This window comes from Aphelocoma coerulescens, chromosome 12 (genome assembly GCF_041296385.1).
Source record: "Aphelocoma coerulescens isolate FSJ_1873_10779 chromosome 12, UR_Acoe_1.0, whole genome shotgun sequence".
Lineage (NCBI taxonomy): Eukaryota > Metazoa > Chordata > Aves > Passeriformes > Corvidae > Aphelocoma > Aphelocoma coerulescens.
In genome coordinates this window covers 3,191,772-3,217,032 of record NC_091026.1, presented here as the reverse complement: position 1 = coordinate 3,217,032, position 25,261 = coordinate 3,191,772, and the positions used below count along the sequence as shown (strand labels likewise).

Sequence of the window (25,261 nt, the reverse complement as noted above, 5' to 3'; positions counted from 1 at the left end):
CAAACAGAGCTGCCGTATTTTTTATGAGAGTGACAGCCAGAAGTTCCAGCTGAAATGCCTTTTATTTTGTAGTGAAGAAGTAGCCTCTTATTTCAAGCATGAGTTACCCAGCTCTGGAGAGCAGCTCTGTCTCAGGAGCCATCCCTCCAGCACAGCCTGTGCTGTACAGAGCAGCAGCACTAGGATTGCCAGCTCCTCCTGGGCTGTGCATTTATGCTGCAGAGAGAAGGTGCTTCAGGTCACAGCTGTGCCCTTCCCTGCCTGCCCAGCTGCCACAGGTGATGCTGAATTTGAGGGAGACACAGGTGAGGGTGTTTGAGGGAGACACAGGTGTAGGTGTTTGAGAGTTCAAACCTGAACATCCTCACTGCTCTGGAGGGAAGGCACAAGTCAGATTAGGTTTAATTTGTCTCTCAGGCCAACAGCAGATTCATGCTGTGCTCTCAACTGACCCTATTATTTGAAAACTGAGAATGCTATAGAAAAAGAACAGTAAAAGACATTGTAAATTAACAGGTTTTTGATGCAGCAGATGCAAACAGAAGTCAGCAGTATGGGCAGAGGGAAGAGAGCTGCAGATAGATGCAGCAGTGCAGTTGCATGTACTCCTCTGAAAGGCTGCCTGGAAGCTGGGATGCTCCCTGGGATGCCCTTCCAGAGAGCAAACAGGACGTGGTTAGAGAGCAGCAAATATTTTCAGCCCTACACAGATGTCAGCTGGGGCTCTGAGAGAAGAAGAGCCAGGTACTAAAGCAGAGTATCTGTGCCTGGTGAGGATTTGCCATTAATTCCCTAGAACAGGAATTTTAGTTGTCACAGCAAGGAGAAACCAATCTGGTGAGCTGTTGGTGTCTATCAGAGCAGTAATTGCTCAGCACATGGAAAATAACTTTTGAAAAAAACAGGGCAAACCCATTGAGACAGTATTTGGCAGGCCATGTGTTTAATGATGAGAGCTCACTTCACTAATATATGAACAAGCAGTTACTACCAGTTGTTCGTATTTGGCTTCCAAGACAAAGAACTGTCATGAAAAATCAAATCTTCAAATCTAAATGGTAAAATAAGATTTTATTTCACTGAGTGATCTGGAACAGGAAATTAGTCTTGTTGCTTTCAGTCATTAGTGATTTAAATCAATCACAGCTGAGTTGAATTGGCTCAGAATTTCACCCAGGCTGCTCTTCCCTCTCCCATTGGTTCCCCTCTTTCTCCCATTTCTAGTGGTTCTCAGCAAGTACTGGTAGAGAAAAGGCCTTGGCACCCAGCAGGGACACAACCTAAGCAGCAGCCTCTGTGCTGAGCTCACACAGAGCCATTTACAGCAAGTAGAATTTGTAGGAAATAGTGGGCATTTCAAAAGAATTGGCAAACCCTTGGAGCTCTTTGACTGTTCTGGTCGCAAGCTGTGAAGAGGATGAAAGAAGGATGTACAGAAGATGCCATGTTCCATTTCCCAAGGGATGGGAAGACCACCAGTGAGGAGGTAGGCCCAGTGGAAGTGTTAAAATTCCTAAGACTCACCTTTTTTGTTCTTAACTTGGTCCAGTCTCTGCTGTTCCTGTCCAGCTCTCTCCTCCCCTCTCTGCTTACAGAATGTTTTATGGGACTGCCATTGTTTTCCTCTGGCAGCTTAGGTTGTAATTTCAGACTGTTCCCACAGTATATTCAATATGTTTCCAGTCAGTGGATTTCAGTTAAGGAGATTAGTTGCTCTTATAGAATGCTACTGGACAGCATTAATACTTGAGAATTATTGTGTAAAATAAGGTTTAGGCTCCCTGGGTTGAGTGTGGTAAGCTGTAAATTTTTTTTCTCAAGTGCTTAATTTTCTTGTTTGCTCCAGATGGATGGTTTCAATTGATTTCAGGCAAAGGTATTTCTACTGGGCATACATAATGCAGAAGCTTTGTCTGAAAAAAGTAAATACTTTTTACTTTGCATGGTTATGGATGTCTCAAAACCCTCTAGTCTAGGACTGCTGCAGCTATTTTCTGGCACTTTTATTTATGTGAAATAATTTAAATGGATATTGTAGGTGACAAAATTGATGGGTTGTTATTTTATGCTGTCTTTTAATGTATCATTGTAAATCAGTTTAACCAAATATTTGCTTGAAAACCCCAAAATAGCACATTATTTCAATTTTGGTGTAAATAGGCATAATTTCATTTGACTTTATAGCACGTCCTCTGCCCTAAAATTAGGCCACATTTCTCAAGGATAACTCCAGGTTGCCTGTTGGTGTAATTTCTGGAAAGCAGAACTGATACTTCAGGAGTCTTCCTTGGAACACAGACAGAAATACAAAGGTATTTTCTGTCTTGACTCCTTTCTCCTTCTCTTCTGTCCCTTTTCCCCACATACCTTGCTCAGCATGTGGGATTTCAGGGTGTCTGTGCTGGGTATGAGCTGCCCTACAGACCTCCAGGAAAGCTGGTCTGCTTGTGCGAGGTATTGGATTGGAGAAAGCTGGGGTTGAACTGCTTTTTTTATTGAGAAGTGATTGTCACAAATACTTTAACACCTCAGCTTACCCTACAACACCCTTAAAACTTTGTCAAGAGCACGGTGAATTTCCTGCCTAAACATCTGTGTGCCAGTTCCAGCAGCCTTTTCTGGGGCACACTGGCATTTCTAGCTGCAGAAGCTGATGGTCCTGAAATGTCTCAGTGAGTCCTGAAATCTGTTCCGTGGAACAGCGACCAGACACGTGTGTGGGCATAGCTTCCCTTCCGAGGGGTTACATCACCTCCTGGTTTTGTTTTGCTCCTGAAACGCTTGAAATGACCTTTTCTGTGCACTGTGCTGGACTCCAAGGCCTGTGAGAAACCTGATAGTAATGGCTTTATGGTAACTGCAATGGCTGGAGGTTCAAGAGCAGCAAGATCTGTTGGGAGAAGGATTAAGTTTTATGAAAGCAGTTGATATCACTGTAACTTGTAAATTTTAAAGTGTTGTGTGTGAGTGGGAAGGCAAAACTAAATAGAGCATAGAGTTGGCCTTAAAAAAACCCCCAAAAACAACAAAGAAAAAAAAAAAACAGGGCAAAATGTAACTCTTGGGAGCATAATCTGTGAAACACTTCTTGCTTGGAATATTTTTTCTTATAGGAGTGGGCTAGAGCAAGAGAGAAGATTTAAAAACTCATTTCTGTAGCTTTGAAAGATCTTTAAATGCTTCTTTTTGACTTCTAGCTATAATCCATCTTTTTTAAGTTTCTGGTTTGGACCAAAAATTTTTAGTTACAGTGCAGTCTTGCTTCTCTTAGAAAACCCAAAAGAGGGGCAGTTAAAAGGACCATCATTTGCATGAGCTGCCAGTTCTTTGGTACCAGCCTTCTACATTTACTAGTCAGAATTTTTGTTGCATTTTGCTCAGTAGTGATAATGTACTAACTTTGCAGACTTTATGTGTAATTTGAGACTTTCCACCCCCCACAGTGTTCTTCCTAACGTGGGAAATTCTGAAGCTTGCGCTGCCATGTATCAAAGCACTGAAATTGCTGCTTTTCCAATGTTTTTATGGCGCCTACAGAAGGTACAGGAGAGGGTGGACAGGCGAGTTTGCATGTACACCAAATACTCCCTAAGATATAAATGATATTCAGCTCTTTCTGTGAAGAGTTAATGAGATGTTGTTGTATTTACACATCAGTACTTTTATCAGCTATTGCTGCCCGTTTCTCAGTGGACATAAACCAAGAGCTGTTTGAAGAAGTAAAATATTTGTCTTGATCTCCAACCCTTCAGCACCAGTGATTGTTTACACAGTAACCAAACCAGCTGCAAACCCAATCTTTGCTGAGGTGGGAGGTTGATTTCTGTGCAGTGGATAGTATAGAATAGTCCCCTGTGGTAGTTATGCCCAGTGTGTGAGAAAGCAGCTTGTTCTGCTGCTATCATGGCATATACCAGAATTTTTTTTACACTCACGTGCACAGAACTATGTCACCAAACTTGTTTTCATATTTGAGACTCACAGATACCCTGGACATTGATCTTCTAGGCAGAGTCTGTGTCCAGCTGTCACCTTTCCTCGTGCTGAGGAGCTGGCACTGCTGGTTGGCAGGCTGGGCTAGCTCTGCTCCTGCCCTTGCCAGCACCCAAAAATCCCTCGATGCGTGTCTAGACAAACGTAAGCTCTCTCTGCTCGTGCTGACGCAGGATGCAAAGACTGTGGCACCAGGAGCGAGCTGAGATTATCAGATCTGTGCTGAGCAGCTCGAGTTTGTGTTGCAGCACAGGGAGTCTAAACACTCATTTGATTACAGATCGTTATTTAGAGATGCTCAAAGTTATTTGAAAAATTCTCCCTTTACAAGAAAAAAAACCCCACCCTGAGTGAGAGGTTGGTGCCACCCTGCCCAGTGCTTACATTGGCTCAGTCCATCAGCAATGTCTGCTTTGTTTCCATGCTCCATGTTTGCTGAGAGACTGAAGACAGCCTCTTTCCGCAGTGGGGAACTAATACAGAAACTTGGTGTGTTTTTTTTGTTTTCTTTCTGAGGCTTCAAGAAACTGAATGTCTTACCCAAACAGAGGCTCCAAACCCCTGTTAGTGATACTCCAGTCTTGGCATTTCTCTGCTCACCGTCACTGGTCAAGGGCTGAAGGAGTACGTGTTCACTGGGTGATCACAGGTTGTTGGTGTGTGTCATTCCTTAAACCTAGGGATGGGTTTGTCCCTGAGCTTGATCGCTAGGTTTTCTGAGCTGTTAAACTCTATTTCTTCAGCCAAGCATCCTCCTTATGTGTATACCTATATGTGAGTACTAGTACATGTCTCACTCTCCTTCTCCGTTTAATGGCATTTTCTCAAATGTGTGCTACAGGAAGTCCTTGGGTTGTGATAGGGTACTCACAAGAGAGGCAGTGAACGCTTCCCTCATCCTTTGCCTTATCTTCAGTTCTGAATTATCTTTTATTGAAGATTGTATTCAGACTTCAACTATTGAGCTGACATCTATTTAAGATAGAAAGAATATGTCTTTTGAGCTGTTATTGTTAAAAAGGGGGGTTTAAGATCCCGGACAAAAGACTGGATGTTAAACCTCCCTCTCCTGCAGCGAATTCATTCAGTAGCTGATAATGCAATCTGCTCAGGATAAATGAAGATAAGACGTCCAGGTTCTGTCAGCAGCCTCAGTCGCCCATACTGTTCTCTGTGGAGATGTTGTTTTTTTTTGTTTTTTTTTTTTTTTTTTTTTTAAATGCTGCTGCGACTCGCAGCGCTTATCGGATGCGGCTCCTCTCAGGGCTGCAGCAGATGCGGCCTTATTGCTCACTGTGTTCCACAGCGTCGACAGCGTTTGAGTTATTGGCCGCGGAGCAAATCCCAGCTTTGCTGGTCCTCGGGTGCCGCTGGGTTTGGGGCAGCCCGGGGGGAGCCCCGGTGAGCTCAGTCCCAGCAGCAGCCCGTGGTTCGATGGGGGAGCCCCTTCTGCCCCCCGCTGCCCCAGGCGGGGTGTCCCCATCGCCTCCCGGGGGTGCTGCTGCAGCCCGGGGGATTCGCGGCCGGACCCGGGACCGCGCTCCGAGCCGGGACCCCGCGGGGGCCGCCCCGGCCGCGGCCGCGAGGGGGCGCCGGGAAGGCAGAGGAGCCGCGGTGCCCCCGGTCCGTGCCCCTCCCTCCCCCCCCCGGGTCCGTCCGTGCCCCCCCCGTCCGTCCGTGCCCCCCCCGGGTCCGTCCGTGCCCCCCCCGGTCCCTGCCCGCACCGCGGCGTGCCCGGCGCCTCTCGGTGCTGCCGCGGGGCCGATCGCGTGCCGGCTTTGTCACCGCGCACGGCCGCGTTGTCTCTATTTCCCGCTGCCTTATCTCTGCGTTTCCCGCTGACTTCGGTGTCTGACCCTCTGCGGATCAGGGTCCCACCGCAGCACCAAGCGAACCCCGAGCTCGGGGTGGCTGAGCTGCGACCCCAAGGGCGGGGATTTGGGTGCCTGGAGGAAGGGAAGCTTTCCAAGGAAGCCAGAATCGAAGGAGAAGTTTAGAGGTCCCTCCTGCCCCGTTTATAAATCTTTCTGGCACCATGTTAATAGGGTTTTGTGTCGGTAATCTCCAAGGTCCCAGATACCCAGTTTTCCTGGTGTGTAATAAAGCCCTTGGTGCTGAGCAAAGAGCTTCTTACTCTGTTTTTAGAATGCAAGCCCCAGAATTCTGTCCCCATTGAAACTCCAAATTTGCGCTGCCCAGCGTTGCCATTTATTTAATGCCATGTGGAGGGAAGAAATGGGGCCTTTCTGATCATTACATGGTCTCCTCGAAGTGATTCAAGTGACTGAGTAAACACAGAACGTTTCTTTTCTGTAATCTGTTTTCTAGCATAAAACTACAAGTGAAAGCAGCTGATCATATTAAATCCAATTACAGCTAAATAGCTGTATATGGAGTCTTGCATTTCTTAAAAAAATTCCACGTTCAGGGCATCTCCTGAGAGGAGATGATGGCAGTGTAACACCTGTATCCTTTGTAATATTGTTCTTGTTATCAAACATAAAGCAAATCTTCTAAATGTATTTTTTCCCCCAAATGTTATCAATAAGGGTACATCATTAATTCCTAACTAAAATGGGTGAAAACCAACCACGACTAATTTTAAATTTAAAAAATCTAAAATAACTTTTAATCTCCACAAAACTCTAGTTCTGAAATGAAGCATCTGTTGGGATAAAACAGTAAGTGTGTTTCTTATGGTGAGGGAGAAGAGAATGTATTTGCTCTCAGCTTGCTCTGTTTCTGTACCCACTGCTGCTGGCCTGTCTGGAAACATCAGGCTCTCTGCTACACAGAATTTTTGCCATCCACTGCAGGTGACCTGATTGTGTATTGATGAGCATAGACCTTTTTTTATAATTGAGGCACCTTCCTGCTATATCCAGCATTATGGTGTAAACAAACAGTTGGGTGGCCAGAAAAAGGTGGAATTACTTTTTTTTTTTTTTTTTTTTTTTTTTAAAGTTGTAGCCAGAGCTAAAGAGAGAGCTTTTAGCTTTGGGACAGATACTGTGGTCCAAGATCTGGAAAGTTCATCTGAGGTTTCTGAGAGCTCTGCTCAGAGCACTTTTTAGAGGAGACTCTTCAAAATTTCTCTGGCTCTGGGAAGCATCTGTGACTGGGCATCTGAGGCAGACACGGATCCCAGCCTGGTTCAGAATTAGAATGTGACTGTTCTTTCCAGTTTAGCTGTGATGCATCTGCTCAGCACGCTTAAATTGCTGCCTCATTATGTGACAATTAATAGTTTCATTGATGTTTATACACACATGTTAATATTTTCAACAATACTGTCAACCCCATATGCATATTGATGAAATGAAATTTCACCCCATTTAGCATTTTTAATGTAGCATAAACAGAGCTGTTTGTTTAAGTTTAGGCACACTCTGCTTACATCAGTACAGCTCCTGGTTTCACCAAAGGCTCTATCAGTAGAAATGAGATGGGAAGCTGCCTCCAAAAATGTGAGTTACATAACAGGTAGAAATCCTCTTTGGCTATAAAATATTTATTCAGTATTATGTAAGAAAATGGAAAAGCTTGGAGGTGGAGAAAAAAGAGGGAAAAAAAATCTAATATAAGATTTGAGTGGGAAACCGAAGCAGATAAAATCTGAGAAAGTGAGCCTGGTGATGGTGGAAAACAGAGTCTATTTAAGGTTTCCTTCATGACTTCACCATTAATTCCCAAATTTTCCAGGCTGAGGAGAGAAAAGAAGTGTACAGGCTTTGAGCCTTCTGGTGCACAGCTCTCATGTATTCTCAGACTCCAGGTAGAGGAAGAAATGTCTTTTATTTGCTCCTTAAAGCTTTTGTCACATCGTGTGCGGATCCAGTGGCAGCTTTTCCAGGAAAGTGTGACTGAAAGCTCCCTGCCCTCCGTGCCACCACCCCCTCCCTCGCCTGGCCCTGCTCCTGCCAGGGGCACGTAGGGATGTTGGAATACCTGCAGGGCTCCTTCTCCCAATGCCAATTAACACTTCCAGGAAAGCATGATGTGAAGTCAACCTCTTTGAAGCTGGGGTTAACAAATGAAAGTTTTTCAGCCTGTGACTTAAGTGCTGCTGCTTTCTGCTTCCTGGGACTGGGCTGAGTTTTCCCCACTGGATGTTTTCTGGATGGCTTGGAGCAGGAAGCAGTTCCTGAGTTAGCTTTCTCTCGAGCCAGTGGATTTGTACCTAGGTCTGTCTCAGTGCATGTACATGGGTTTCTTTGTGTTCTGCAGCTAGGTAAAGAATATTGGCTTCAGGATTTAAAAAAATTTATTTTAAATGAGAGGTTCATCTTATTTATCTCCTATTTTAAAGCCTTGGTGGTTTTATGCTCTGTTTTAATTTAATTCTATTGTGTAGAGGTAGGAAAAGCCTTTAGTGGTTTTATTGGTGTTTTTCCTTACTGGTTGCATTTCCTCCTGCAAGAATTACAGTGGAAAGCACGGGTGACATATGTACTGTTAGCTTACTAAATGACTGATTTTAAATATTTGGCCAGAAAAGAAGGGATGAATTCAAGTGGATGGTATTCCTTGGTTCCCATTAATGTAGGAGCAAAGGATTCTCAGCAGGGAAAAGCTTTGATTCCCCTATCTTGCTGTCAAAGCACATGATGAGGAAAATGAAATTAACTTGTCAGAAGCAAAGTTTGGTGAGAACTTATCTGTGTGCAGAATAATTCCTGTAAGCATGACATCTTAATTTCAAGATGTTTCTGCCACTGCACAGAGAATTTGTCATGCAAATGAGATCGTCATGAAGAAGTAATATTTTTGGAATACTTTAGGCAAAAAGAATTGTGTTCTTCTAAAGGCTTTCTGTACATAGAGCAACTCTTTAGAAAGGAAGATCAGACTGGACATGGCTGTGTTACTGTGAGACAAGTGTTTTCCCAGATCATCTCCTCCTTAGGAAATCTAAATCTGGAGCTCCTACATGATCCATCTTGCACAAAATGTTATGCTTTAAAGGCCTAGGCTTTAATGTCCAAAATTCAGCCTACCTATACAACAGGGGGCTGTTGCTGTGCTGCAGTGCACCACTGGATATCCTTCCCAAGCATTTAATCCAAGAAGAAATGGGTCTGTTACTCCTGTTTTTGAGCCTAAAGGCTTGGCTAGACTGAGAGGGGCTTTGCATTCATCTTAGTTGTGTTTCTGTTTGCCTTGTTTTGTAACGTGGGTACTTTTGTAGGTAACTTCTAGTCCATTCCAGAAGCTGAGGAAGTTTTCTGTGTGTCAGCAGGAGGAGGCTTGACTTTGCTGATGACAGGAAATACACGGGCTCTGTGCAGTCCCCTGTGGTGTGAGCAGCAGAGAGCAGGAGGTGATAAGAGGTTTTGCTCAGTGAATTGTCCTGAACCAGCTGCAAGAACCAGAGAAATCCTTTGCCTTGTGCATTCCAGCAGTGTGAAGGGCAGAAATGATGAAGGTGTATGGGAAAAGTGGTGATAGAAATCAGGAATTCAGGTCACCGGATGGTAGGAGTGACAAAGAAGAAATTAATTAGTACTCACATCACATTTGCTATTCTGGCTCCCTTGTTGATAAGACCAAATATGTATTGTTAAGGAGGAGCAGTTTGTATGAACTTCTTATGCTGTAAATAGGAGCAACTGAGTAAAATGAATGTTCAGTTTGGTGTCAGTCTCCTGTGAAATGGATAAAGTATCAGGAGCTGGGATGATATCTCTGGTATCTCTCAGCCTGAATATTGAAGTAACAAAGTGTGTGAGCCCTTCAGCTCTGTGTGCTTAGAAAATGTTTAATAGATTAATGTGGACACTTCTCAAGTGAAGTAATCAGAACTTTTGTCAGGTGGGTTTGGGGTCTACTGTTCACCTGGAGAGCGTTAGAGACGAAGTCTGGAATGTGCTGTTCCTGGCCAGAATGCCAGGTGAACATGTATTGTACCAACTCCACTGTTCATTTGTATCTCTGTTGAGATGCAGTACTCTTATTTTCTTTTAATATTGATCCTGAAATTACCAAATTTTTAAGTAATTTTTTATTATTATAGTTGCCTAAAAAAACCCAACGGTGAAACTTCTAGCTTGAGTAATGAAATAGTTTCTGAATACTTCAATATTCAGTTTTGTAGCTTCTTACAGCTACTTAGATGGCAAGGAAACAAATGCAGTTACTGTTGAGCAGCGTGACGTTCACTTTGAAATATGCTCTGGAGTCTGGGCTGCCTTTATAAATTGCACTTCCTCCTTGTCTGAGAAGGATGCTGATGTCAAAGGCTGGATATTGGGCTTTGGTGAACTTCTGTGTGCAGGGGAGGAAGCAGAAAGTACACTGGGAAATCTGGTGATGTGGGAGAAAGGAGCAGAGAACTGCATGGAACAGGCTCTGCTCTGTCTACAGAGGAGGTTACTCCTGGTGGGGTTTTGGTTTTGTTCAGGGAAATGGAGTTTTATGCTTTAAAAAAAATGCTTTAAATAACCACACTTTCTTTTAAGGAAATCCATCATTAAAAACCAAACAAGCAAAAAATCAAAACAAAGTCAACCCCCCCCCCCCCCCCCAAATTATAATCACGCTCCAAAAAAAACCCCAAAATCAAACAAAAACCCCCCAAATAACCAATCCAATCAAAGGCCCCCAATGCCATACTCCCTGAATCTGGCTAACTCCAGGCACAGTAAAGTAATGGGGATTTTAGTTGGTGGCAATAGAAATGGAAATTTTATCATCATGATAGCAGTTCCTAGAGGGCCACTTAAGCATTGTTGAATTGAATATGCACATAATATATCTGTATTTGAGAATCTACAAGTAAATAGCATTTATATGAACAGAGTAGTAATATGTACTCAGTCAAATGAAAGCTTTATTATTATTATTGAAAAGGTAAGGAAATGGGAAGAGAAATGGGATAGAGACCCTCATAATGAAGGAAATAAGAGATGCAGGCAGGTATTTGTGTTTCTGTGAGAAAGGGCATCTCAGTGTGGTGCTCTGAGCCCACGTGTCCCTGAATGCTGCTGCAGATTCTCACAGTGCTTAATGAATGTACTTTACTAGAAGAGTTATTGACTTTTGGGGGGCCAAGCCTGTGTCTTTGAGAATGTGATGGAAGAGATACAGAGCAGTGGGGACCCTAGGTGCTGCATTCCAGGCTGCATTCCAGCTGGCAGGCACCTGACACCAACACTTCACCTGCCTGCAGTGTTGACAAAGATAATTGCAGCATTTCTGAAGAGAAAAAAAATCCAATCCTGTGGCAGTCATCTCCAGGGGGATTCCTTCCTGAGGCACCCAGTGCAGGTGGGCGCCTGTTCCGTGTGACAGAGCTGGGCGTTGTCACCCAGGCACTGCTCAGGTCCTGCAGCAGGAACAGAGTGGATTTTTGAAGGTGCTGCAGAGAATAGAATGATTCTGCTTGGCAGAAATGCAAAGGTTTCCTTATTCCCCTTGCTCGTGGTGTAGGACATGAGGGGCCAGCAGAGCATGTGCTGATGTCGCTTCTGTTATTTGAAATGAATATTTTATGTTCAGGGCTCTGGTCACTATCTGCCAGACTGTGCAAGGGCTGGCATAAAGCTGCCTCCAGAAGTGGTGAGCCTGTGGCTTGGATGCCTTGGGGAATAGGCCACTCTGTGGATTTACTGCTAAGATTCAGATCTTGATTGATTTTCCTGAAAGGATCAACCCCAAAAGCATACATTTATCAAAGGGAAATTTAAGAACCAGTATGATTCTTCATAAGGTGCTATTTCTTCGAGGGTAATCCAAAGTTCTGAGGTGTAGATGGCTCAAGTCTGGTGGCATTTCTGCGAAGTCTGTCTGGAGTCAGAAGCCGTGGCTCTCCAGCTGGAATTGTGTTGAGAACACAGATCTCTCTTCAGTTATGGTACCACAGGGGACAGAGCTGCCTCTCTTACACGAGCAGAGCAGCAGGGTGAGTGACTGGGCATCTAAGAACACAAACTGAACTGGGACAGGATCATTTCCTCAAGGTCAGAGGCTGTCCTGGGGTTCAGGCTAGGTTTTGTGGGGCTTTGCTTGTCGTGTTGTACTTTGTTGATGCAGTGCTCAGAATAAACAACTTTTTAAGCTGTGAAGCACAAGTGACAGAGGATGAATTTTGTTATGCAAGCACCTAACAGACCAGTAAGTACAGAAAGAAGGCATCCTCTTGCCATCAATGTTTTATTTTTTAGGGATAAGAAGTGCTTTTAGATAGGATTAATTCACTAGGATGTACAGCAGACTTCTATATATGGGGAATTTAACAAAAGTTTAGTGATTGCTTTTATTAATCTAATAAAGTAATTTTATAGATTTTTTTCCTTGTCAAATGTAATCATTCAAATAATATCTTAATCATGCAGTAATTACCCATGATCACAGACTCCAGTCTGTAAACACTACAGATTCTCGTGCTTTTAGTAAACACTGGGTTACCACAATAATTAATCCTGGGTGCTCCAGCAATTACAATTGCCTCTGTGCTCGCCGCTTAATGAGTGACAGAAAGTACAAACCATTTTGAACAAGGACACTCAGGTGTATTTGATGAGAATTTAAACTTTCCCATAGCTGTTCATTCTTCGAATTCCCATACCAAAACTAATCTGGGAAGCTGTATTTTTTTTATGTTTCAGGACAGATTTCCCATGACCCTGACTATAAATAAAACAAGATTATTATTTCTGCAGGCTGATTCTTTCTCTGAGTATTTTTTCATGGATGCTGTCTTAAAATTAAGACAAAAAAAAGATTAATTCAACCTTTTTTTTTTTTTTCTGTTTTCACCCATTCATTGTCTTTCTGTGAATTTAATCTTAACCCCCCAACTGAGGCTGTGCTGACACAGCAAAGTGGTTTGCTTTTGTTTTCTCTTTGGAAAAGTTGATGGTAAATATGAGGAAGGTTAAGACTTGCAAAGTCAAAACCAAAGATGTGTGCAATCATTTTGCATTCAAGATCCAGGGCTGACTGTGTGCTTTATATAAAGTTTGCAATTCCCATTCCTCAGCAACAAAGCTGAACTGTGGCCCATGTGTTCATGGCTGGACACTCTCTTAAGATGGCCACATTTAAATTTGGACAAGGTTAAATGCAGGTAAAAAGTAGTCTTAAAGACATATGCTTTGTGTCATCTATCCTTGATGAATTTTCAGGGAAAAGGTTAGATTCTGATTTCCAGCAAGAGACTGGAAAAAGAGCTTCCTGGACTTGCTCAGAAATGATTTATACTTACGGTGTTAGTCTGTAGATAAAAACCTACAAGACACATCTGCAGGAGATGTATTTCTGTCCCTGCTGGCTGTCGGGAGGAGGAAAAAGATCTTGTGCTCTGAATTTACTCACTCCTTAATGGAAAAAGGTAATACAGGATGATTAGAATATTGCATAGGCTCATGAGTAATACAAATTCTTTAATGAAAATTTAAAGTTGGAGAATGCTAACTGCAGCAATATTACTGATGCTGCGATCCCCTTGAGCAAAGGACTTGGCTCTATTTTTATTGCTATTCAAAGGTAAATAAGGCAACCAAGTGGGAAGATTTGACAGTTTGCAAAAGCTGGTGGCCTTGCTTGAAAGCTGCTCTAGGTGACCCTGCCTTGGCAGGAGGGTTGGACTAGATGGTCTCAGAGGTCCCTTCCAACCCTAACTGCTCTGTGAGTCTCTGAAAGCTTTGAGCTGAAGATATTAAAGGCAAACATTTTAAATTCTCTGAGTAAGATTCATTTTTACGGGTTAAGGTAAACAAGACCTGAATCCTGTTGGAAGAGAACATAAGTGACATGTGGACTTGGAAGAAGAGTTCCAAACCAGTACGGAATTGTCTAATGCAATTTGAGAATGGGCTTTGTGCTATCTGAACAGTTCTGTAAGCAGAGCAAACCACAGCTGTCCTATGAGGAGAAATCAAAGTGCACCGTCCCCTTGTGCTCACTACAGCTGGATTGAGTCTGGGAGTGTTTCACTGGGGCAGAGGTGCTGCTCTGGTGGCAGGAGCTAAGCTCGGTGTGTTGGTGTGAACTGTGGGACAGGAAGAAATGACTTTTGTGCACAAGGCCACCCCCCCTTTGCTCGCAGGTGTCCACATAACAGGGGTGTGGCTGTGAGAGTGTCACACTGTCTGTCCTGTACCTTGCAGGACAGGAACACCTTGAGATGCCTGGTCTGCAACTTGAGCTCTGTAGCACATAACCAACAAACTATAGCTCCAGTGGCTCCCTGGGAAAGACAGAGAAGGACTGGGGCTTTATTCATGTCCTTGGTGCCTTCCAGGCTAGGACATGTAATTACAACCACTCTGTTAATGATGGAGGTGATGCTGCTATGGATCAGGGCAGATGAAGTGACCAGCGAGTCCTTGACAATCTGCCCTGGTGTGATGGGTTGGCCCCAGCTAGGAGCAAAGCACTTGGACAGCTTCTTGCTCACACCTTCCACACAGTGGGATGGGCAGTAAATAGGAAGATCTGGAATCAGAAATCTCATGGGTCAAAATAAAGACAGGGAGATTGCTCATCAGTTACTGCTGTGGGCAGAATGGGCTGAACTCAGGGAATCTAACTTGATTTTAGACATTTGATTACTGATTGGGAAACGGATGACAAGCACTGAAACACTTAAGGAAAACACCTTTCATCCCCTTTGCCAGGCTCAAGTTCAGCACAGACACCCCTGCCCCTCCCTTGCTGTCGCTGTGGTTGGGATCAGTTTCTGCTGGTCCTTGTTCCTCACTCTGCCCCTGCTTCTTTCTCCTCAGTCGTTTCCTGGGCTCTGCTGAGCACCCACACACTGCAGCCCCTCCGGGTGTGTCACCAGCTCTGTGGTGTCACGGATCCATTCTCCAGTTAACTGCCATTGCAGTTCTCCCGTGGAAGCGCCTCAGGCTCCTCTGATTGCTCCAGGGGCACCACAGACTCCTCCTTTGGCCCATGGAGGGTCTGGAGAGGCTGGTACAGGGCAACCCCAGCCCTCTCCCACTGAACCCCTGCATTGAGATGCTTGCTGGAAACGCTTGCGTTTTTCTGGTTGGTTTCCCTGTCTGTCACCTGCTGTGTTTGTGTTTGATGGCACTGATTGTTTCAACTTGCAGATTTTGTCAGTTTTTCCATGGCAGGTGCATTGACCTTGGGGGTTACAACAGGTGGGGAAGGCACGTTCCTCTCCTGGGCTTTTGAGCTCCACTTGTTGAATTTGGAGGGAGGAAATTCTTTTCAAAATGTGTTTCTCACCACAGATTTTGTGTTGCTAAGTTGTCACCAGATGTCTTTTCAACTCCACATTTGAAAGAATAACTGTTCTCTTTATTAAAAGTGTTTTCCCCACCCATGAATGAGTCCAGTAATATTTCAAACGTTTTTTTTTTTGTTCTTATATTTTCCAGTTACAATCTTGTGCTTGGACTTAAGCTAGAACTGCTCTGCTAATGAAAACTGTGTGACAAGCACATCACTGTGTTGGACGCATTTGGTTATAAAGACCATGGCAATTATATTCTATCTCCAGATAAAGTAAAGAAAATGCTGTCTAATTTTGTGCCACAAACACTGTGAGGCTTGGAGGGGAAGCCCAGTGGGAAGGGAGAGGTGTCAGTGGCACAAATCCACTTTCTTTCCTGTTTTCCTGAGCACCTTGAAGCTTGTGTACAGAGCCAGAGGGAAGGGGCATCCTCCCTTGTCCCACGGGGGTTAGAGGAGATGGTTCTCAGGCCCAGGGGGTGTGCAAATGTAGAATCCAACTTTGCACCTCTGTCTGAGGTTGGAGCTCGTCCTGCTGAGAAGGGCAGGTTCAGTGGGGGTGGCTGGCAGTGCTCCTGACACTGGGAGTCCCAACACAATAATGCAGGAGGATACACGATGGATTAAAGGCAGTAAGGGCTGTAAAAAGAGAAACAGAAAAGAACAAACTTGGGAGTAGTCAGTGGGTATAAACCAGGGCAAAATGAAAAGTCCAGTTTGCTGGCACAGAGACATTATGATTCCTGTGTACAGGTAAAGCACAAAAGGAAAAAATATAGGGATTTCTATTTCGTGGCATTTCTATAATTGAGATAGACTTCCAGAATTTAATTCCATGACTTCTGCTGCCAACTTGAATAAGATTTCCTGTATTTGATTGCAGATGTTTGTATTTCAAGGTCAGAAAGTTTGAGGTGCTTCAGCCTTATAGGTTCTAAAGGAAAATAACTCGCAGCAGAACTGTACGTGACCTCAGAGGCAAACACAAAATAAAATAATCCCTGGGATCTGCAGACTTAATTTAGAATGCAGAACATTTCCCAAGGAGTGTTTTAATGTTTTGCTGAAAGGATAGAGCATATTGTTAATGTCTTTAATTTTTAAGAGCATTTAAAGATTTATTTTTGTAACTATTATTTTGCTTTGTTATCCTGAGATTGGGTTGAGTTTGTTTTATGGCTGTCATGTTGGTTTTTTAATTCCTTATCAGGTCACAGGTATTTGATAGACATCTCACTAGGCTTGCTTTTGAGTCACCTGGTTATTTTTTAATAGTATTTTCTGTGATACTCATTTGCAACAAAGGTAACAACTAATTATGGGAATAGTGCTGTGTGTTTGTTATGTCATCTTTCCTATCGTGTTTATGTTTTTTTTTTTTTTTTTAATTTTTATTTTTGTTGTTACCTTTTCTTGAAAAGAAAATTTTTCAATGTTTAATTCTAAACCACAATTTCCTCATAAAAATGCGCATCATGTTAAATAGTAACATATATAGGATTTATACAAACTCTGTAAGTGGTGTTGCATAGAAGTTTTTTGATTTATTGTTTTTCCTGGAGAGGTTTTTCCATTAATAAAAATTTGTCTTTTCTCACTTTATTTTTCTGATTTGCCAAGTTGATTCTCATGTTTTACAAGTATGTTCATTTGGAAAAGCTCGTAGTTATTAAAACCTTATAACAGAAGCTGATTTTGGCAGTTAAGTTGCTTTTTTTAGCAATTTGTGTTCTAACGTTATTTCGTTTTCCTTTGCCTTGGGCTAGAGAATTAATTTTGTTACGTTGGGGTGAGGAGTCATTTGCTTAGGCTGTTTTTGTATCAGAAGAGGTTATGAAGCAATGAAAGATAGTTAATTTGGAGAGGAAAATAAAAACTTTTGCTGTGTCTGGGAGCGCCTTCCTTGTAAAGTGTTGTAATGTATCTATAAAATGGTATTAAACACTGCCAGTCTGAGACAGGTCCCTGACTTTAATGGAAAAAAACACCCCAAACCATGATTTGGTGAAGGGAATGGAGAGAGTTGTTGTCTTGTGGCATTATTTAGTGAAGTTGAGACACGGTCACACAGCTGGGGATAATGAAATGTCTTTGTGTGAGAGGCAGAGAGGAGTTCCCAGGCAGAAGGTGCAGAACAAGGCTGTTGCTGCTCAAGTGCTGGGGTCACAACACTTGTTGTGCTTGGCCTCGGTGTCACAGACTGGCCTGGCTGGGAAGGGACCTCAAAGCTCATCCAGTGCCACCCCCGGCCATGGGCAGGGACACCTTCCACTGTCCAAGTTCTCCAGCCTGGTCTTGGACACTTCCAGGGATTGGGCAGCCACAGCTTCTCTGGGCACCCTGTGCCAGGGCCTCCCCACCCTCCCAGCCAGGAATTCCTTCCCAGTATCCCATCCAGCCCTGCCCTCTGGCAGTGGGAAGCCGTTCCCCGTGTCCTGTCTATCCATGCCTTGTCCCCAGTCCCTCTCCAGCTCTCCTGGAGCCCCTTTAGGCCCTGCAAGGGGCTCTGAGCTCTCCCTGGAGCCTTCTCCTCTCCAGATTGGACACCCCCAGCTCTCCCAGCCTGTCAGTATCAACCACAAAGTCCTTGATTTCATTTTTAGTGCCACGAGTGACTGAGACAAACAAATGTCTTTCAGGGAAGCCTGTCGCTGTGGACAAACAGTGCTCCTGCTGGTTCTGCAGCAGGAACTGACACCAACTCTCTGCATGCAACAGTTCTGCTGCTGCTGTGCTGCAGGAGAGGGGATTTTTGGTGTTGTAGTTATAAGTCACAAATGGAGATTTAGATCAGTTCACAGTTCTTTTGTAACACCCACTTTTGTAATACCCACTTATTGAGGCTTTGGATTTTAGCCACCCTTTTCTGAATGCGCCTTTTTTCCAAATTGTTTTGTTATGTGGGTTTTTTTTTTTATTTTTCCATTTAATCTTGGTGTTTAAAAATAGATAATTTTCAGACATCATTAAAGCCTCTGCCTCCATGAAATTTTAACAGATGTGACACTTGAGAGGCTCTGTAGTGGGCAGCGATCATTTATCAGGCAATGCTTTTTAAGACCTGCATTATTATTCAGTGATTAAAAATTCACAGGAGTGAAGAGATACCTTTTTAAATATTTTATTCTTTCTTTATTTGTTGTTATTTTGGTTTTTTTCCCTACAAGATTTTTTTAAGATGGTAATATCTGCTACGAAAGGCTGCTAGCAGCTGTGGGATGATTTTCTGTGGACAATTCTGGTGTGGAGGTAGGCAGTAGGAGATGAGAATTTAAGGGAAGGGCTCAGCATGTGGAATTGTTTCACAGGCTGCACCTGGCCATGTTCTTTTGAGAATGAACAAATAAATACTTGTAGTAATGGGCATATTTTTCTTGTGGTGTTTGGTTGAGATACTGGAAAGCTTTGACATTGAGTGGAGTTAGGAACTGCTGGAAGAAAATGCATAATATTAACATAAAATATAATAGCTGCTGCTGACTCTTTTTGGAGAGGTAATTGGCTGAAGCCTGTACATTGTTTGCCTGATTTCCACTTCTTTTTTGCTTTGCTTTCTATCATGGAATAATGAACATTCTTGGGGTTTTGGACATTTGAATAGAAATGTTCACCTTTTCCTTATGTTTCACTGCAAAGTTTTAAATCTTGTGTGTGTATTGCTGAAAAGCTGGTTTAATGCAGACTCTCTTGGGGAGGGGGGTGTCAATCTGTTTGCCTTCACTTTTGTGTTTGGTAACTGTTTAGCCATAGTGTTGGCAATGGGGTGAAAATGCCAAAGTCAGCTGTGGTGGGAACTCTTAGAATTCCAAATCACAAGGCAGTAAATTTCCAGCTGGTTTACACTTGGAGTGTTGTGTCACTGGAGAAGTTGGATCACCTTTCTTGTTTAGAGTTTTGCTTCTTCTGGCTGTACCATCAGCATCTTGTTTCGACCAACTCCCAGTAATCACTATCAGAGTACAAAGCTCCAAATGTTTTACTTTCTGACCTCATGTCTTAGAATTTGACTGAGTCACCTGCTTCTACTATTTAATGTAGGAAAATACCCCATTCCTCAAAATCCCTTGTTGAAAGGAATATTATATATAGAAAATTTCTAAAAGTGTGCATGAAGTATGACAAGGCAATGGTTTAAAATCTTTCTTTGTAAAGCTCACTTGTAAAAACATTGAGAATAGAAAAGATTTCCTCTGAATGGAAAAGACTGAAGAGGAGTGGACGTGTGTGTTGGATCAATAGATGTGCCATCTCATCCCTTGTCAAAATCTACTTATTCTTTCTATAAAGCACAGTGGAAGATAAAAAATGAATGTGGGTGAATAATGCTCTGTCAAATGTCTCTAACAAATGGTATTTCCAACAGTGTAGTGGAATCAGGACTAGTGAGATTGGGCAGAGCTCATACTCATGGAAGCAGATACAGGAATTCCAGCACCAATTTAAGGATGAACTTTCAGCTTATTTATTTCCTGTTCCCCTAGGAAAATAATCTCTTGCAGCAGTGAGGCAGCATACAATTGAATTGAATTGGCATCTTCCCAGAGCAGAGAACTTGTTGTATTGACAGTGTATATATTTCAGCTGAACAATTTTAGTTAAGCAGTTTCCTTCCTGGAAATGTCAAGTTTCAGTAGTAGTACATTTTGGGGATGGTAACTGATATTTAAGATAATTGTGCTGCATGGATACTTATTTTTTTTCTTTAGTGTGCATAGATAAGTCCTTGAAGGAGACTTAAATACAGGCACCTTGGATTAGTGCAGGTTTAGCTGGATCCTGTGTTTTATTAAATATTGTATTTGAACTTGTCTCTGGCCTCAAGCGTGAAAATGGCAGAGGAACACGAGGAAGATCTGTTATATTGAGGTTGTGTTTTTATTTTGGGAAGCAGCATTCTGGTTGGAGAGCAAGAGAGAAGCACTGCAGGTGAGTGGTTAGTGACACTCTCTGCCATGGGTATCCACTTCCATGTGTTCCCCTTAGCTCTGGTCCATCTTCCACTGCACACAGTGCTCCAGGTGTCACACGAGTGTCACCTGCCCATTTCTGAAATTAACATTAACACACTAAATATTTTCTAAAATGTACTTGCTTCACTTGCCCAAAGATTCCAAGTGGCAAGAGATTGTCTGAATCCCTTTCATGCTGTTCAAAGCTCTCCCTTTTCCTTTGGATCAGAGTGATGCAAACCCAAGTGTTTGTTTTTCCCTTGCAGTTTAGTTCAGTGGAGATTGGATCTTTGATATTCTGGGTTTTCTCCTCAGATGGAATAGCAAGGCTCTATTTCAAGGGCACTGCGGGGAATGTGTGATACTCAGAGAGCTCTTCTTGAGTAAGGAGGAAAATTATTTTAGAAAGTTGATGAGGCCAACTGATAGGATTAAACTGGCACACACCATATAAAGAAAACCTGGTCAATCAAGAGAGAAAATACCTTTAAAATATAGATTTTTTTTTTTATTATTGTTATTTAGGTGTAGTGCCCTAGTCAAATATTATTTTTTTTTCTCTCTTGCATTCTTGAATAAATGAGTGGCAGCAGAGTGCAAAATACAATTGACATGTTTATAATGTTCTTGTGAATTTTGGCCTGGTATTTCCTTCCCTGTTAATCCCTCAAAGACTTCTAATAAAGACATTTAATGGTACCAGTTGTGTAGTATTTTTTAAATTGAGAATTTTTTTCTCCTGCTTTTGTTGGATCCATCTCAGCCAGAAAAGCAAATGCCTGCTGTTTTATAGGATTGTTGTTTTAAACTGTGCGTGCTGACAGACTAAATATTCAGGAGACTACATCATTTTGTGTGTGTGTATATATATATATAGGCAAGGGCTTGTTTTTTTTCTTCTCAGATGATTTCTTCTTGGAAGAATAATTGTGGTTACTGCTGTGGGCTGAGGATGTGTCTGCAGTGAAGGCTGCTCTTCGACCTCTGCATTGGTGAATGTAGAAAGCAATGTTTGCTCTGACAATGCATTTGTGTCTCTATGAAAAAGGTACTGAATCGTCCTCATTGTGCTGCTGTTCCTCTGAACCCATTCATGTTTCAAACAATAAAAAAAAGCATTGTGAGAGGCAAACATTTTATGCCAACATAACAATATTTGAAGAAGATAATCAAAGCTGTTTGTTCTGCTTTACTGATTTTGCTTTGTCTGCAATTCAGGTCTTCATTATGAAGCAAGATGGTGTCTGAAACACTGTCTGTGAAAGAGGTTAAAAAAAACCCAAACCAGAATAGATCTGGGACTAAAAGACTGAGGGAATGGGTATTGGCTTGCTGGAATGTTCCTGGCTGTGTATTCTGTGTGTTCATGGCCTGGTGTGTGCCAGGCTCCTACAGGTGTGGCTGTCGGCTTTGGAAAGAAACATTCTGAAACCTTGACATGGGAATATGTTTTTATATATATAAGGACATAAATATCTATAAATGTGTGTGTGTGTATATATATAAATTTGTTTTATTTGGAGTTACACTTAATAGAAAACCATAGAGGTTTTTATCTTTCTTATGATAGGGCTTTCATGTAAAATAATGATACTTCTGCTTTGTTGTAGAGGCAGAACTGTTATTTAAACAGTGCTATAATAATGATTGGTGAAAGCTTCAGCAGAGCAGAACCCCGGAGTTGTTTATATGTAGAGTAGAAGAGACAGTGAAGTACCAAGGGAGCCTCTGCTAACAGTATAACTCCTTCTGTCATGGTTTTGGGTTTTTTTTCTTTGTTTTGTGGGTTTGCTTTTTTTGCTGTTGTTGGTCCTTCAGCTTTTTGCCTAGTTGTCAGAATAATAGGTCATATGGTAATTGAAAATATTAATAGAGGATAGCCAGAGCATTTGCATGCAGAAGACAGAAAGGAAGACCTGCATATAGCACAGGCTCCTGCATCCTGACTTGAAAGTTGTCTTCATTTCTGATGGGCTATGGAAAGGTGTATATATAGAGAGAGGTGGGCTGGTTTGCTGAGCTTTTCTCAGCCTTAAGATGGTAATTTTCCCAGGAAATTTAATGCAGTATGAGAACTTTCCAAATAAGTACCTGTAGCCACTGACACTTTGGCTAAAATTGTACTAAAATAGATTTGGCTTTTTAAAATTTGAGCTGAAAGAGGTGTCTTACTGGCTCTATGGAATTGGGAATTATTTTGTGGGGAGGAAAAATAACTACAAAACCCCCAAATCAAACCATCTACTACCCATTCTAAACCTGCCTGTGGGTCACAAAGCTTTGCACTTCCTGAATCTGTGTTTAGAAGGAATGATGATGATAATAATATCAAATTTCTGATTGACTTTTAAAGTCAACTGCTTAATTATTCCTGGAAATTAAAAAGTCAGCGCTAAAAAAATACATTTATGGAAGCGCCCTGCATGATTCCAAATGTTACACCCAGGAGCTGAAGTCATGCTTAGCAATAGATTGTCTTATATAATTAAATGCTTTGTTGGATTAGAGCCAAATTGTTTGCCAAGGTGTAGAACTGACCTTTGGCATGGCACAAAGATAGGAGTCTTTTGTACTCATTTGTATTTTGTATGTTTTCCTTCTCCCAATCTTCTAGTGCTCAAGTCTTTGGGGATTTTGTGACAGATTACAGGAGCTCTCTGGCAAGCTGGACAAATAATTTTTGATATCTTAGTAGATGCCAGTTAATATTTGTGTTGTTCACACCTATTCTGTTAATGTCTAATCTCCAATTCTCTTGGAAAGGCGAGATATCCATAACTGTGTCTGAATTTGGTTCTTCCCTTTGGATAAGGTTGATGTTCACATGTCAGTGGCTGAAGGCCACAAAATAATTTGACTTATCAGACTCAGTATTGGAAATGTAAAGGGGGAAAAAAGGAACCTTTTAAGGCTTCTCCTGGTAATTTCTTTGGTCCAAACTGTAGTAATGTTTTAGTGAAATAAAACTGGAGATTAGGGATGGGGAGGGATTTTTTTATTTGCTTTATTTTGTCAAACTTTCTGAATTATCAAGGTGAGAGATGAGGCAGCAGAAAACATTGGAGTTTCAAAGAGGGCAGTTGATGCTACTGGAATATCTGCTGGACATTAACCAAAGGCCATGTATAGTTATTCCCAAGTGTGGCAATAAATTCCAGCATAGTAGTTTCTTTTCAACAGCCAACAATTAATTATTTCAGTTCTCACAAAACTAAATGTCACCTTAAGTATATTGTTTAAAATGTGACATGTAATGTCTGTTGAAAAGCTTGAGATGGCAGGAAGACAGGGGAAAAGAAGAAGAATTAAAGGTGGGAGTGGTAATGATTTTGTTACCCTGAAAATGACTTTGCATTTTGCCACTAATTTTCCTGACTTCAGCACTTAAGTGCTTTAACTACAATATAAAATACTGAATTTTTTTGTGCTTTCATTACAACTGAAATGTCTAAAACTATTTGTAGTTATGTGGAATTTTTGCCAGGGGAGAGCTTCACAGCAGTTGTTTAGTCTGCTGAGAGAGTTTACTTTTTCATGGCATGTTTATTAAATCTTCACCCAAAAGCCCAGAGGATGTGCTGGGATGTGCCTTCTGCCCTCTCCAGTTATCCTGCCCAGGGATCTCCTGCAGCCACTGAATTCCAGTGGTTTGGTGTCCTCTCCTGTTCTTGTTTTGTGTGTGCATTTCCTAGGATGTTCTGATGGATACGGAAAAGGAGAATGGAATCTGGGAACTGTAGCTTCTACTCACTTGATGTTTTAGTGCTCAGTGAATTCAGCAAGTGGGATTTTACCATAGGTGGTTCAACAGAATATTTACCCAGCTTATTAGGAGATGAATGGTTGTTTGAGCTGAACTTTGTCCCTGCGCTTCCAAGTTTCATAAAGCACTTAAAGATGACTGAGCTGGCCATTAAATCCTGATGATTTCAGTCTTTGGAAGGGAACGTTTTCCAATGACTTTATTTAGACTGCTTTCAGCCCAGAAGGTAGAATGGTGCTGGGGGTGTAACATGTAGCATATCCTCAGATTTTATGCAATACATCTTCATTTTTATTCAGTGAGCAGTATCTGGTTGATGTTCTTGAGCAGCAGTCGCACTGATGGACACTTGGTGATTCCTTTGGATTTGGAGTGCAGATGTGTGGCCTATGGGCTTTGACAGTCTGGAGTGCCCAGTGTGTTCAATACCTGCATGAGCCCAGCCAATTTATTTTAACCATGACCCTGTGGGAGACTGGAGTGCTCTGCAGCTGTGCCATAGCAGCTCTGCTGCCGTGCTGTATCCTGAGAGGGTTCCGTGTAGGAAAGGGAAGGAAGGACCAGAGATGGGACATAAACCCATGTGTGTTTGGGGTATAAAACCCATATTCACCATTGCACACTGCTTGATCCAATCACACTGCAGACAGGAGGAATTTTATGAGGATGGTTTGACATTCCTGTCCAGAACTCATCCTTATGTAGGTCAGAAATCAATTTTCTCTCCAGCCCCAAATGAACCAATTTATTCATGCCAAGATCTAGACTTGAATTTTTATTTTACTTAGGATACTTTCCCCTTCTTCTAATTACTTCTAAAAAGAAAGAAAAGTAGGTGTAATTTGGACTTTGATTGCTGAAACATTCACTGCAACAACAGGGAGATCTGAGCACGTAGTTACGATGTTCTACAAGAATAAATGTTAAACTAAACTTTGATTTTTTTTTTAGCTGCCTGGTGCTAAGTGATTTATCTGCTGCTAAAAGAGTTGGAGACAATAGGTTTAATGAAATGATCAACTGCACCTTAAGAAAATGAAGAAATTTTCTCACATGCTTCTGAAATAAGGCTGAGAAGCAAAATGTCTAGTATGGAATAGGGGTCTGAGGGAAGGTAGATCACAAGGATAATTTTTGTATGTTTGAGGTGATCAAGAAGGTATTGCTGAGCACTTCTCTTTGTTTTCTGCTTGTTTTCCTGCAGAATTTACCCTGTGACATAGACTAAGCACCAGAGGACAACCCCTCTTCCCATTTTGTTCTCTTTCAAAATTTTATGATACTTTCAGCCATTGCTGGTTCTCACAATTGTATGAGGTGAGGACTTGACCTTTCCTGAGTAAATACTTGT

General features: G+C 42.2%; 1 protein-coding gene across 9 annotated transcripts in view; it reads left to right on the top strand.

Moving 5' to 3' along the window:
* Positions 1-456: 456 nt before the first annotated feature.
* Positions 457-25,261, top strand: part of ATP2B2 (ATPase plasma membrane Ca2+ transporting 2) — a 361,326-nt gene continuing 336,521 nt past the window's right edge. For 8 of the 9 annotated variants that reach the window (XM_069027409.1, XM_069027407.1, XM_069027404.1 and 5 more), the window contains exon 1: positions 1,194-1,486. The gene's annotated coding sequence lies outside the window, so the exon portion shown is untranslated. Of the gene's footprint in view, positions 771-1,193; positions 1,487-25,261 lie in introns of those variants that run through there. The other variant, XM_069027411.1, reaches the window with a different exon arrangement.